The following is a 13,186-nucleotide window of genomic DNA, read 5'->3' as shown; positions in this document are numbered from 1 at the left end:
GGCACTTAGGCTAACAACCTAAGTCACGTGGACAACCAAAAATATATGTCCCCACAATAAACTTTTACAATTACATTGGACGATATTTTATTTTTAGAATCGTTACATAATAATCTCATTGTCAGCAGTATCAGATACATCATTTTTTTATGTAAGAACTCATTCATCTATTAATCTCTCATTCAATTCAATAACCGACTCTTTATTATTAAATAAAAAGTTAGGCTTTGAACTTGAGGTTCCTGTTTAATTGTTTTGAATCGTTCATTTTGTAATACCTTTGATTTTTATCATCTATAAAAATATTTATATCGATTTGATAATCGCAACTTATTCATTTGATCTCATTCGTCTTACAAAAAATAGACAGTAAGTACATTTTTTTTAAAAATAAATCATTCACTTTTGATAAACGAACATGATAAAATAAAATGGTTACGATTATTAAATTGATCTCATTTTTTTCCATAGATGATAAATATTAAGAATCTTACAAAATAAACAATTAAGATTTTTTAAAGAAACACTTGATAAGGCTCACAGACCCTTAAGTGCTCTCAAATTCAAACTAAACTTAAGAAAAACTCAATCTTCAATAAAATATTTGGTGAGACCCTTAGTGGTTTTTTTTTTTTTTTTTTTTTTTTTTTTTTTTTTTTTTTTAAATGAGAGAGAGCCGTTGATTTTTGGTGGTGGGTGTAGAGTTCTATTTGGAAGTTCTTTAAATTTTTAATAGGATTAAACTATTTAAAATAAAATCTTAACAAATAAATAAATAAAAATTTTAATAGCTTGATGGACATGGGACCCATGAGTCCCCATGGGCGGATTCTTAAAGGAAAATACTAAGTTTCATAAAAAAAAATATATCAGAAAATTTTTATAAATCTTTAAAAATAATTTAATATAGTTGGTAACAAAACAAGAAAAAAGTCTAGTCTTATTGTAAATATGTTTTAATTTTAAAATCTTAATTTGCAAATAGTCATTATTAAATAACTCAAAACATCTAAGATTTACACAACCATTCTTGGGCTAGCATTAGATTAATCTAAGTTTATGTGAAGCTAATTTCAATTTATACACGTGAATTCTACAATCAAGCCCACTCATTGTTGGTTACACTCACAACTCATTGTTGGTTACACTCCTTGTAACCAACCATTCTTAGAAAAAAATCAATTCCCAAATCGATTCATTTCTAAGTTTTAAATACAAAAACTTAAGATCACGTCATAATTGATACACAAAAAAGAAATTCCAAGTTGTAAAACACATAATATAAGCTTAATCAAGTGAAGTTGGTTATTACTAGAGCTTAATCACGCTAAAAATTAAAACTGAACTCACAAACATTGCATCACTAACACTACTTTGACAATGTGCTACATACATGGTAAGAGTTGTGTTGTGTGTGCACATGCGCGCGCACCAGAGAGGGAGAGAGAGAGGATTCTTAATCCAATCAGCCATTCAGTTTAATTTTCTCGTTCTCCTTAACACAAAGATTGCAATTAAAATAAACTGTGTTCCGTAAATGATGAGAAAGAAAAAGAAATCAAGTATTTAATTAAGGGGAAGCCAAAACAAAACGCTCTGAATGTGCACTGCGAACAGTGAACAAATTTAACTACATACAGTGATCCTAGTGTCAGGAAAAAATTCGGCAAAACACAAGTTTAGCATCAGGAAGTTGGACCATAGAATGGTAGTAGAATTGACAACATCGAGCAGCATATCTTTCACACTATCCGCTCCAACTCCCTTGCATAACTGAGTGTCTGATTGATGAGTTGCAGAGATGGTATCTCCTTGCAACGTGCAGATTCTTTTGCCTTCTGGAAAATCACAAACCCGTTCTTTATCTCCCATGCAGGATGTTCCTGCAAATTGCATATAAACGATGCTTATCAAAGAACCCTTGCATTGGACACCAAATCAAGAACAAGGCTTCTATGTTGGTGGAGTTTGGTATTATCATTAATACAAGGTTAATATGCTATCACTTAAGTATAGAATGATAAACCATAAATAATGCATATATTGCAACTCCACAAAGCCCTTGCATCTAGGCTCTATTTGATTCATTGATTTGGTGACTAAAAAAAAAAGGAAAGGAAAATAGAAAGGAAGTCATTTTCTTCGTTCCGTAAACTTGGAAAATAGTGCAGAAAAGAAAACATGGTGAAAAAAAGGGGAGAAATGTCAACTTTTAAATATCATTTTATCCCTCTTATTTTTGATTTCTTACCATTTCTTATCATTTTTTTAATTTAATATTTATTTATGTTCAACAAAATAAGGAAGAAAAATTAAAAAAAAAAAAAAAAAACTTTTCTTTCTCATTTATTTATACTTTCTTTCTGCTTTCACTCACCATTTCCAAGCAGCAAACTGAGACAAACAACAAATATTTGTAGAATCCAATTTTTATTGTGTACACACTGTAATATTCCATATCATATCACCCAACAAAATTTTGCTCAATACAGCCCTTGGCCAAGAGGGGGCAAGTAAAAATGATGGGTAATAAAGAACAAAAGGAAAACAAGAAAAATAAGAATTGACTTCTAATTAGATGGTTAGTACTTCCCTTTAACAATAGACCACCAAAGTAGATCCAGCCATTAATGTATTCCATTGGTTAACAATAAGAATGAAAATGAGCTTAGCAGCAAGAATTTTACCTCTTTGACATATTCAAAAAGTTCTTTGTCTGAAGAGAACAACAATATTTTCCGGGCATCATTAATTGAAAGTGAATCGTAGGCTTTTTCGCTGCATCCAGCTATTTCATCTCTGCAAAAGACAATGAACTACTAAGGGCACAAAACTAACCACACTTTCTACCAAGTAGACAATGTGTGTATCTAAAGCAGTAACATACCAACCCACACTTTCCAAAGTGCTCATGCTACTAGAGTTGGAATGAACAAAATATGAAACAACAAGAGTGAGCAATCTCTCCGCAGAGCATATGTATACATAGAGAATGTATGCATAAATCCCACTTCTCGGGTCACTAACTTGATATTATGAACAAATGTAGCAAAAGAGATATAAAAACGTGATAACCAAAACAAATTAACATAGGTCTCACTTGATACAATTCAAATTTAGTAGGAAAGTCAATGTTGCTACCAATCAGATAATGTGCATATGTAAAAGCAGTAATACCAACCAACACTTTCCAAAGTGCACATGCTACCATAGTTGGAATGAAAAAAATAAGAAAAGACTGAGTGATTGATCAGTCTGCAGTGCATATGTATAAAGAGAATTTATGTGTAAATCCCTGTTCTCAGGTCACTAACTTGATATTATGAACAAACATAGCAAAAGGGATAGAAAAACATGTTAACCAAAACAAATCAACATAGACCTCCACATAACTCAAATGTAGTGGGATAGTCAATGTTGCTACCAAGTAGACAACACGCGTATGTAAAAGCAACCAATGTGCATTTAATTTGCATCATTATTTCTGCCCAAACAAAATTCAACTATTGGCTGCGACTGTCCACTAGCAAACTCTCGTAAATGCCCCCATTTTCCTCTACTTAAAAAGACACATGATATTATATGAACGGAATGAACAACTATAATCAAATAAAACACCCTAAAAAATCAGCTATTATTTCAACTCTTGCCTCTCCTTTTAATCTCTGCCATAAGTAAAGTCACAGTTTACCTGACTGTCTTTGCCAACAGATCCATGAAATAAATGTAAGTTTCATGGGGTACAGTCTGTCTCGCACTCAAGACACGGTTGTAAGCCCCCTCCATAAACGATTGCTCCAGTTCTACAGCATGCTTGATACAATTATTCTCCATAGCACCGGCTGAAAGCAATTCCAATTCAGTGTGGAATTCAGCAATTCTATTCTGCACAAGGAGTCTCAAAAGGTTGAGACCTAAGATAGGATACTCTTGAGGAGATGGTGGAAGGCGGCCACTGCTCCATCAAAGAAAAAGAAAAAAAGTCATGACCATTACCTTTCAAATTCAAAAGGAAAACAAGATAAATAACATAAGTCAGCAGTAAGCGCACTCTTAGAACCAGACAGAAATAAACAATGGCCATGCCTGTCTCAATTGCATTATTGAACAGTGACTATCAAATTTATTGACACATCGTCAAACAAATTACCCCCATAATATGCCACTACTAAATGGAAAAAGTTGTTCACAATCATGAAATTAACGTGTAGGATGTTTTGCCTTTATTGTCAATGTTAACTGCTTGAGGACTTTCTAAAAGTGGCACACTTCGATACATGGTTCACGCAGGAAGGAACACAAACAGACATGTTCCAAAAAACATATACAAAAATCCTTCATATACCTTACATTCAGTCTAATTGTTTGGATAAGTTACTGTGCACTGAGTGTCACATGTACACTAGCTCCTCCTCCATGAACGCAACTAGGTTTAGCCAATTCAAATTAATACAGATATGAAGCACGTAGAAGTTATAGCTTGAAGGCAATGCATTTAAAAATATGTTTCTCATCCAACACAATAATTCATCACATAGGTATGCAGCAAGACAACATAAACTGAAGGTGGTGTTTTTGTCCATCAAATCCAACTTCTACTACTTGCACCAACAAAAAAAAAATGTCTAATAAGAAAAATCTGGTTTCAATCTGAAGAAACCAAAATGTTAACATAATAGCCCACACAAATCAGAACATTTAAACAATTCATTGTCCGGTTTAGTTTTCTGAGGTCATCTACCCTGTGGAGGGGGAAAAGAAGCATAGCTAGAAATTCTCCTCAAAAAATGACTCCAAATCAACTCAAACATGGCAAAAAAGTATATGACCTTTTTTTATACAACATGAAAACATGTGGTCCTAATTTCATCTTTTGCCACCCATTTTTGTCAAGGATATTTAAAAAAAAACAAAGGAAGACATGAGAAGTTACTGTGCATCTGTATAGTAAGGTTTCAACTGAAAAAAATCCCCTTTCAAAGGCATCCTGGTCCTCAATCTTCACACTTAAAACAACTGCATGCTCATATATATACCCTGCAAATTGTCGGTCAGAAAAATCATCAGTGAAACAGCTTAGGACTTGAAAATGGAAGTAATTGACAAAATTTGGTACATATAATATTCAAATTTCCTTAGAATGTAATTGTAAAACTTATACATAAGTCATGACCAGCATGCCACATTAACCAAATCAGGTATTCTAGTCAAAATGCTAGGACTTGAAAGAGTTAATCTTTTTAAAGCTACGGTTGTTTAAACAAACTCAGTCATCAGTGATTTCCATCTTTTAATTTTCCTAATCCAATTTGCAAGTATGTTTCACAAGAGCATTCACCCTAATGGGCTGTGAAAACTTGTCTCATGCAATCTTCACCTTTGATCAACTTTTCCATAGCGGTCATCACTTTTCATACCTCAGTGCATATGGTTCTTATTATCGTATCTCAACTGACAATAGAGCTGACAGCGCTCTGACATGTCACAATACTCGGCCAACTTATGTTGCATGAATTGCACATAGACAAGTTGGGTCTTGTGGACCCTGATAAGTATTGTACACTAAGCCATGGGTCAGGGGGCTCCCCCAAGGGATGAGGGGTCCAAATATTTTGAGTACTTTGGTAATTTCTTGTTACTTCCGTGTTGTCCTAATTTTTATACTTATAAATAGATGAAAGGGGCACCTCTTGTACTGTAGAGAGTTAGAGTTGTATTGTTTTTTGACCATAGAGAAAAACTGCAGTAGCCGTGAACGTAGGCCTATTCTGGGGTGAACTTGGTAAATCTGTGTTCTTATCTGTGTGTGATTTCTTCGATTCGTTTTATCTTTCTTGTTTGCTATTTTGTGTCTCACCAATCCTTGTTAGAAAGAGACGATTTCCTAACAAAACACAAGAACCTAACTTCAAAACACAAGAACCTAACTTTGATGGGGAAAAAGCACACGTCAAAACTTCGCTGGTTTTTTTAATCCAAAATTAAATTCCAGCCTCTTGTCAAAATCCCTCACTAAAACACCTATCTTTCAAGGCATGATAACATTTGTTCACAATTTTTATGTTTATAAATAATTTAAAAACTGTATACAAAAACTCATTTGGTGCCTAATTTTGTTTCTAAAAATTATAGGACTTAAGGTTGATCCTTGGTGTAACCCTACAGTAATTGGAAATTCACTCGTTTCTCCCGCAGGCGATCTAATAGTGGTCACCACACCTTCATACATGTCCCTAATCACACCCCTTTCTTCTCTAACACCCACCAGATTATATCTCGAGACACTTGAATCTAAATGATTTAGGATAAGCAGAACTAAGACAGAGTATATGAAGTGTAATTTTAATAACAATCACAATGGAAGCAGAAGAGAAGTGAAGATTGAGAACTAAGAACTACCTAAGAGTGAATATTTTCATTATTTAGGATCGATTATCACAACGACCGGGGAGATTGGAGCGGATGTGGTCCACAGGATCAATGTAAGGTGGCTTAAGTGGAAGAGTACATCTAGAGTATTGTGCGATAAACGAGTACCCATTATACTAAAAGAGAAGTTCTATAGAACGACTATTAGACCAGCAATGTTGCATGGGACAGAATATTGAACAGCTAAGAAAAAATATGTAGATAAGATAAGTGTTGCTGAGATAAAGATGCTACAATGGATGTGTAGCAAGACTAAAAAATACAGAATTAGGAATGAATATATTTGACAATGGATAGGAATAGTACCGATAGAAGACAAGTTGAGAGAGAATAGATTGAGACAGTTTGGTCATATACAACGGAGATCAACAGGGGCAGTAATGAAGAGATGCGATGCAATAACGGTAGATGGTAGTGCTAGAGATAGAGGTAGAGGTAGACCTAAATTGACGTGAACTAGTGTAGTAAATAAAGATATGAATCTCCTTAATTTGACTAACGAAATGGCCTTGGATAGAGTCAAGTGGAGAAGAAGGATTCATGCAACCGACCCCATTTGATGGGCTTAAGGCTTAGTTTGGTTTGGTTTGGTTTGGTTTGGTTTGAGAAAACAACGGAGAATTTTTTTTTTATTACAATGTATCTTCATACAGTGAAATAGAATGAGTTCATAATTACAGCATAAAACACAATAAACTCCCAAAATGGGAGAGATATCCCAAACAAATATAATATTTACAACATAAAACACAATTATAAATAAACTCCCAAAATGGGATTGACATCTCAAATAAGTATGAGGGGAATAAATTTCACATGCAAGTATGAAAAGTCAAACTCTTAGGGCATGTTTGAATTGTAGGATTATAGCCTAGAATTGGGATTGTTAGTCCATGGACTCACAATCCCATGTTTGATTGCAAATTTTATTAACCGGATTACATGTACAACATACATTCAATCCTACAAAATTGGTGAACTTTTAATATTGAGAGGAGCTGGGGATCATAATATCAAATATGAAAGAAAAAATAAATAAAATGAATACATAATATATTGTTATTTCACTAATTTAATTGGATAACTAATCCTATACTAATTCATGAAATTATTAATCCTTTCACTATTAATCATGTTAATCAAACAAGGCCTTAACCTTCTAATAAGGTGTAAGAGCTCTAGCCACCAGGCTAATCTCTATGAAGAGAGTAGTTTGAAAGGTATAACTGTAAACAAATAATATAATATAGTATTGTAAAAATATAATTGCATAATGTTTTCGTTGGAACTAGATGCAAGTAAAGAAGAGTGTTCAAGTCAAGTAAGAGGGTTTAGTAAAAAATCAAAGGATTCAATGAACTTATAATTAATTTGACCAAGTAAAATTCATTCGTCTGAATAAATAAACCAATTTAAGTGGGTTCAACTGAACCCACTCAATTAAGTGTAGTGTCGCCTCTACGTACACTCCATGGATTGTCATGAAACATTACTAGTTTTCTTTTTTCAACCCTCAAAAGACCTCCTATTAATGTCCCTTCAAAATGTCCATAGAACACCGAACACTGCAGTCTACCGCACCTTTTTATCCAAGTTCTTAGGAAAAATGAACTCCAAGAAGTTAGAAGCCCACCTATTGAGAATGGCATCACCCACTCAACCCCAAAAATTGAGAAGATCAAACTTCATAGCTTGTTAGCGACAAGGCAATGAATAAGGAGGGTGATTGGCATTCTCCCCGCCTTACGTATATTAATATAACTAAATAATCTCTTCTATATATCTTCATAGTTTGGCAAAAACGACATTGTTTCATGCATTATGTAAACAAAATAAAAATAGAAATAAATCGTAATGAATCGTAAATTGAATCATACGATTCAATCAATTTTTTAGTCAACAACATGAATCGAATCATTTTTGTTGAAACTCGTATCAAATCGTATCAATCAAATCGTAAATCGTAAAATTCTAACGACCATGAATACGATATCACCTCCACATCACAAATCATGGCAAAAAGAGCAAATTGAAAAACTCCTGCCCTACGTTACCAAAAAATGCTAATACCCCAACGAATTACGTATTGATACACACGTTCCGAAACATGATACACTTTTGTTTCAAAACGGTAAATTTAGTGATCCAAAGCGATCTCATAAGTTTTTTTTTTTTCAATAAATGCCCTTAAATGTTACCTTAGGGGGAAAAAAATCAAATATAATGAACTAAAATCTAAGGTGAGTTAAGTTTTGACAAGACAAAAAAAAACAAAAAATGAGTCATAATACTCATAGAAAATATTACATTTTATTGAATGTCTAATAGTTAAAAAAAATTACTCAGTACCTTAAATTCTTAAGTCTAATATATACAAGTCTACGCCTATCATACCACATTTTAGAGCATATGGTGTACCGCGTTTCCGTTCCCGTTCCCTGTACCAGAACGATCCATGTTTCAGGTAACATAGCTCCCGCCTAGAAAGTCTCCAAGACATGCATTTTTTCTCTCCTCAAAAAATCAAATAATCGTAAAGGTCAAAATAAAGCCTTCACAAATTAGATTTTCCAAACTTCCAAGGCCCTCCAAAAACATGTATTTTCAAAACATTGTTTGAATACTTTGCACTTCCTCAAAGTTTTGTCATCCAAACCCATCCAAATGCAATATAACTACCACCCAACAAAAAACAGTGTTTGTAACTATAATGAAGCTTTTTTCTTAGCATGGAGGAATGACATGAAAATTTAGCCTCACCAGCTTAGCTATTACATTGCTTCAGTCACTTCACAATGCAGAACATATAGGCAACATAGAAACAGCTAAAGCAACCTGTAGCTCACAAGCCAAGTTAAGAACAACGGAAGAGATAAAATTCAAGAACCAGCAAAGAGGGATAGCAATAAATGGGTTTGCTTCTCTGTTCATATCCTAGTCTTGCACAAGAACACAGAACCCAAGACGATAGAATCATGTGAACCAACAAAAGAGTAAGTTTATCAACAAATATCAATACAACTAACTAAAGGAACGTAATATATTTGAGGGGGACTTACATGTAGGTCTTAATAGGAAGACTTATTATTCAATAGGTCCTATGATAATTAATGGTATTTTTCATCAAACACTATTAAAAAAAATCATTAATTGTTAATTTTCAGGAGTAGTTTGAAAATTGTCATAAAAATGTCACTAATTTTCAACTTTTAATAACAGTTTGAAAAATTCTTCACAAAAAAAAATCACTAATTGTAAATTTTAGTAATAATTTATAAAAATTGTTGACAAAAAAAAAAGTCACTAATTATCATTTTTTAGTGAAATGCAAAAAATCGTCACAAAAAATTATTTTTAACGACGATTTTATTAGGATTTATTTTCAATAGAACTTGATGGAAATTAAGTTAAACTATTAGGACCTATAAGTAGTTTACCCTATATTTGATAGATAAGTCAAGCAAGTTACTTGCTAATGTCAACTCATGAACTGCATTGGGAGTTTCCTCAAACAATGGTGGAAGGCTTCTAAACTCTGTCAGCAAGACCTGCAAAATAAAAGAAGATGACTCACACCATACTGCACCCAATCGGAAATCATCTTTGATCAAATATAGAGACTGGGAGGTTCCATTCCCTCTAATTCCATCGATTCAGTTGAGTATTAGGCATCGTATACAGACAACTACGTCTTATCTCTGATATATCCCATAATTTCTTTAGCCATTGTATTGAAATACTTGTAACTGTTTTGAAAAATTTCTCACTGTCCAAATCATATACAAAAGATTTGAACAATTATGCCCAAGGCAGACCCACTTCCATACAATGTCACTAGAATGGCAGCATTATTGATAAAAAATAATAATAATAATAAAAAAAAAAGTATACCAAATACCATCCCAATTCGACCAATACATAAACAAAGATGTCCAATTTCATACCGAATACCATCTAAATTCGACCAATACATAAACAAAGATATCTAATTTTCTGGTTTTGTATCAAAGTACCAAATATTACTCGCTATTCTCAATAAACACGATATATAATAGTTCAAAACTTACCTATAATGAAAAATAAAAATAAAAATAAAAAAACTAGATGACAAAAATCAGTGATTAACAAATTTAGGTCTTACGAAAGTGTAAGAGGTTCTCAGAAACAAATATTAAAAACAAGAAATTGAATCTGATACGAGATAAAAAATTAGGGTTTTGGGAATTGTGACCTTGAGCTGAGAGAGGAGTTTGGAACAAGTATCGAAATCGTTCCGAATAAAAGCGGCTTTGAATCTCTCGAATAGCTGCGAAATCTCTGTGAGTTTCGGATCCATCTCTCTCTCTCTCTCTCTCTCTCTCTCGCTTTGAAAGCTCATCTTCTTTGTGTGCAAGAAAGGATTTGGAGGGAACTCGGGGCGGTTTGATCCGGGTACTGTGGGCTGCCAAAATTCATCGTCTGTTTCATCACACTCTATCACCGACCTCTACAATTCCACCAACTAAAACCCTCATATACTTCTGCTGCTAATACTATCACTTACAATTGAGTAATACCATCATCCATCTCCATGCTGGACCATCTTCAATGTAATTAAATTAATTAATTTTGTTTGGGTGCTAAATGATAAAGATAATATAAAAAAAAAATAGAAAAAGAAAGAGAAAGTTTAATTACAAAAATCAAACTAGAAATAGAATTAAATAAATAAAACAGATTTTATTTTGTTACAAAAAAATAAAAATTAAAATCTGATTTAAATTTATTTAATTCTATTTCTAGTTTGATTTTTGTAAACAAACTTTCTCTCTCCTTTTCTATTTTTCTGTTATATTTTGTTTGTCGTTTAGTACCCAAACAGAATTAATTAATTTAATTACAGTGAAGATTGTCCAACAATCTTAAGACAGATACGTCCTCTCCATGGTGCTATCAGAATATGGACGACTATCTCTCAAGATGAAATGATCAACAACAAATAAATGCAGCACTACAATTTATTTGTTCAACGAACACACTTAGTGTATACACTCTTTTTCACAGAAAAATAATGAAATAAATGCAGCAATATGAAGAGAATAAATTTGCAGAGGAGAAGTACGAATTTTTTGAATGAAAAACATCAAATGAGGACTGCCTATTTATAGATGGAGCGGTGCCTATTGATTTTGAATTAAACAGGTGCAAACCTGTTTTGAACAGGTATGAAACCTGTTTGGTTTTGAATTAAACAGATTTAAATCTGTTGGGTACAAAATTCAAACAGATAAAAAAATGGAAGGGACCTGTTTGGGTGTAGAGAAAAACCGGAATAGATTAATTCCGGAATTAATTTGAATTCTGGACAGTTGGACAGATTTTATTTCAAAAATAAAATTAAATCCAAATATTTTTGGTCCAAAAAGATTAGTATTGGGCCAAACAAGCCCAACCCAACCACACACCACGCACCTGCGCCCAAGCCTAGGCCCAGCCCGCCCGACTGCATGTGTGGTGATTTTCGGGTCCAATGGGTCTAGCTCATTTTGCCCATAACCTCTCATTTTTACAAACTTGGGGTGCCCCTTGGGGCTCTCCCCAAGTTATAATTCCAAGCTATATAAACTTATTCAAAACTTCTCACCAAACCAATGTGGGACAAGCCAATTTCCAAACCTTAAGAAATTTCTACCAAAAACTCCATTTTCACGGAGCACACTTTAGCTTCAATTTCCCATTCACCTGATAATGGTTTTGAGCAACCAAATATACCACGTGAATCTCAACACGGTATAGAACGCATTACCCTTTAGACCCGCCAATTTTGGCGTACAGGTCCCACCTAAATAATTGACCAAAGTTAAGAAAAAATTCTGGTTTACCCAGAATTTTTCCAACCATTTCCAACACTCCATACTCTATCTCATCACTAACACCAGCAAATCTCAAAAGCACCATCAAATATCTACCATCAAAACCCCCTTTTAAATTGACATCCCTGAACATCTTTGTCTCAAATTCTGTTGATACTAGTACATTTGGAAGAAAGAAAATGACGATGGATTTCGAGGTTTGAGTTTGGGTCATTGTGATTTTGGATGGACATTAATTGTTGGAATGAATTGGAAAAAGGGAGTAGCTTGCCTCCAGTCCTTAATCGGACTGGACAGTGTTGTTCGACCTGTGGGGGCTCACTATGGGTCCCGTTTTGATAGTCCGAACCGTTCAATGTGTAGAACTTGTTAAGCATTATATGCTTGTAAAAAATCACGTTGATCGGATATCGATAGCTATATCATCTTATCAATTTTTTGTTAACTGTTAATTTGTTCACCGTCCATTTTTTTTTTATACAAAACTATTAGTCTTGATGACATTCATGAGCTAAAACATTTTCTCAACTCTCATTTTGAGATGAAAGATTTGGGTTCTCTCAGTTATTTTCTTGGTCTCGAGATTTCTTCTGCTCCAAGTAGCTTGTATCTCACTTAAGCCAAATATGCATCTGATCTCTTATCTAGTGCTAGCCTCACGGATAGTAAGATTGTTTCTATCCCGCTTGAGTATAATACTCGTCTTACCCCTTTAGAGGGCACTCTCCTTTCTGATGCAACTCTATATCGACAATTAGTGGGTAGTTTGGTTTATTTGTCCGTTACTCAGCCTGATATCTCTCATGCAGTTCACATTGTTAGTCAGTTTTTGTCTCCTTCATGATCTACTTATTATGTTTTTGTTCTTCGTATTCTCCGCTATGTAAAGGGTATTTTGTTTCATC

The 13,186-nt window shown here is 33.7% G+C and overlaps 1 pseudogene across 1 annotated transcript; it reads right to left on the bottom strand.

Moving 5' to 3' along the window:
* Nucleotides 1–1,472: 1,472 nt before the first annotated feature.
* Nucleotides 1,473–10,997, bottom strand: LOC114321182 (26S proteasome non-ATPase regulatory subunit 8 homolog A-like; annotated as a pseudogene). Its single transcript, XR_014349183.1, has 6 exons — nucleotides 10,661–10,997; nucleotides 9,899–9,977; nucleotides 4,934–5,037; nucleotides 3,692–3,955; nucleotides 2,688–2,799; nucleotides 1,473–1,883 (listed from the first exon to the last, which is right to left on the bottom strand). The product of XR_014349183.1 is annotated as a 26S proteasome non-ATPase regulatory subunit 8 homolog A-like (transcript).
* Nucleotides 10,998–13,186: the final 2,189 nt, after the last annotated feature.

The sequence above is a fragment of the Camellia sinensis genome, chromosome 13 (genome assembly GCF_055761805.1).
Source record: "Camellia sinensis isolate YWXY chromosome 13, ASM5576180v1, whole genome shotgun sequence".
Lineage (NCBI taxonomy): Eukaryota > Viridiplantae > Streptophyta > Magnoliopsida > Ericales > Theaceae > Camellia > Camellia sinensis.
The sequence above is the reverse complement of the archived record's forward strand: the minus strand, read 5'-3'. Positions and strand labels throughout refer to the sequence as shown.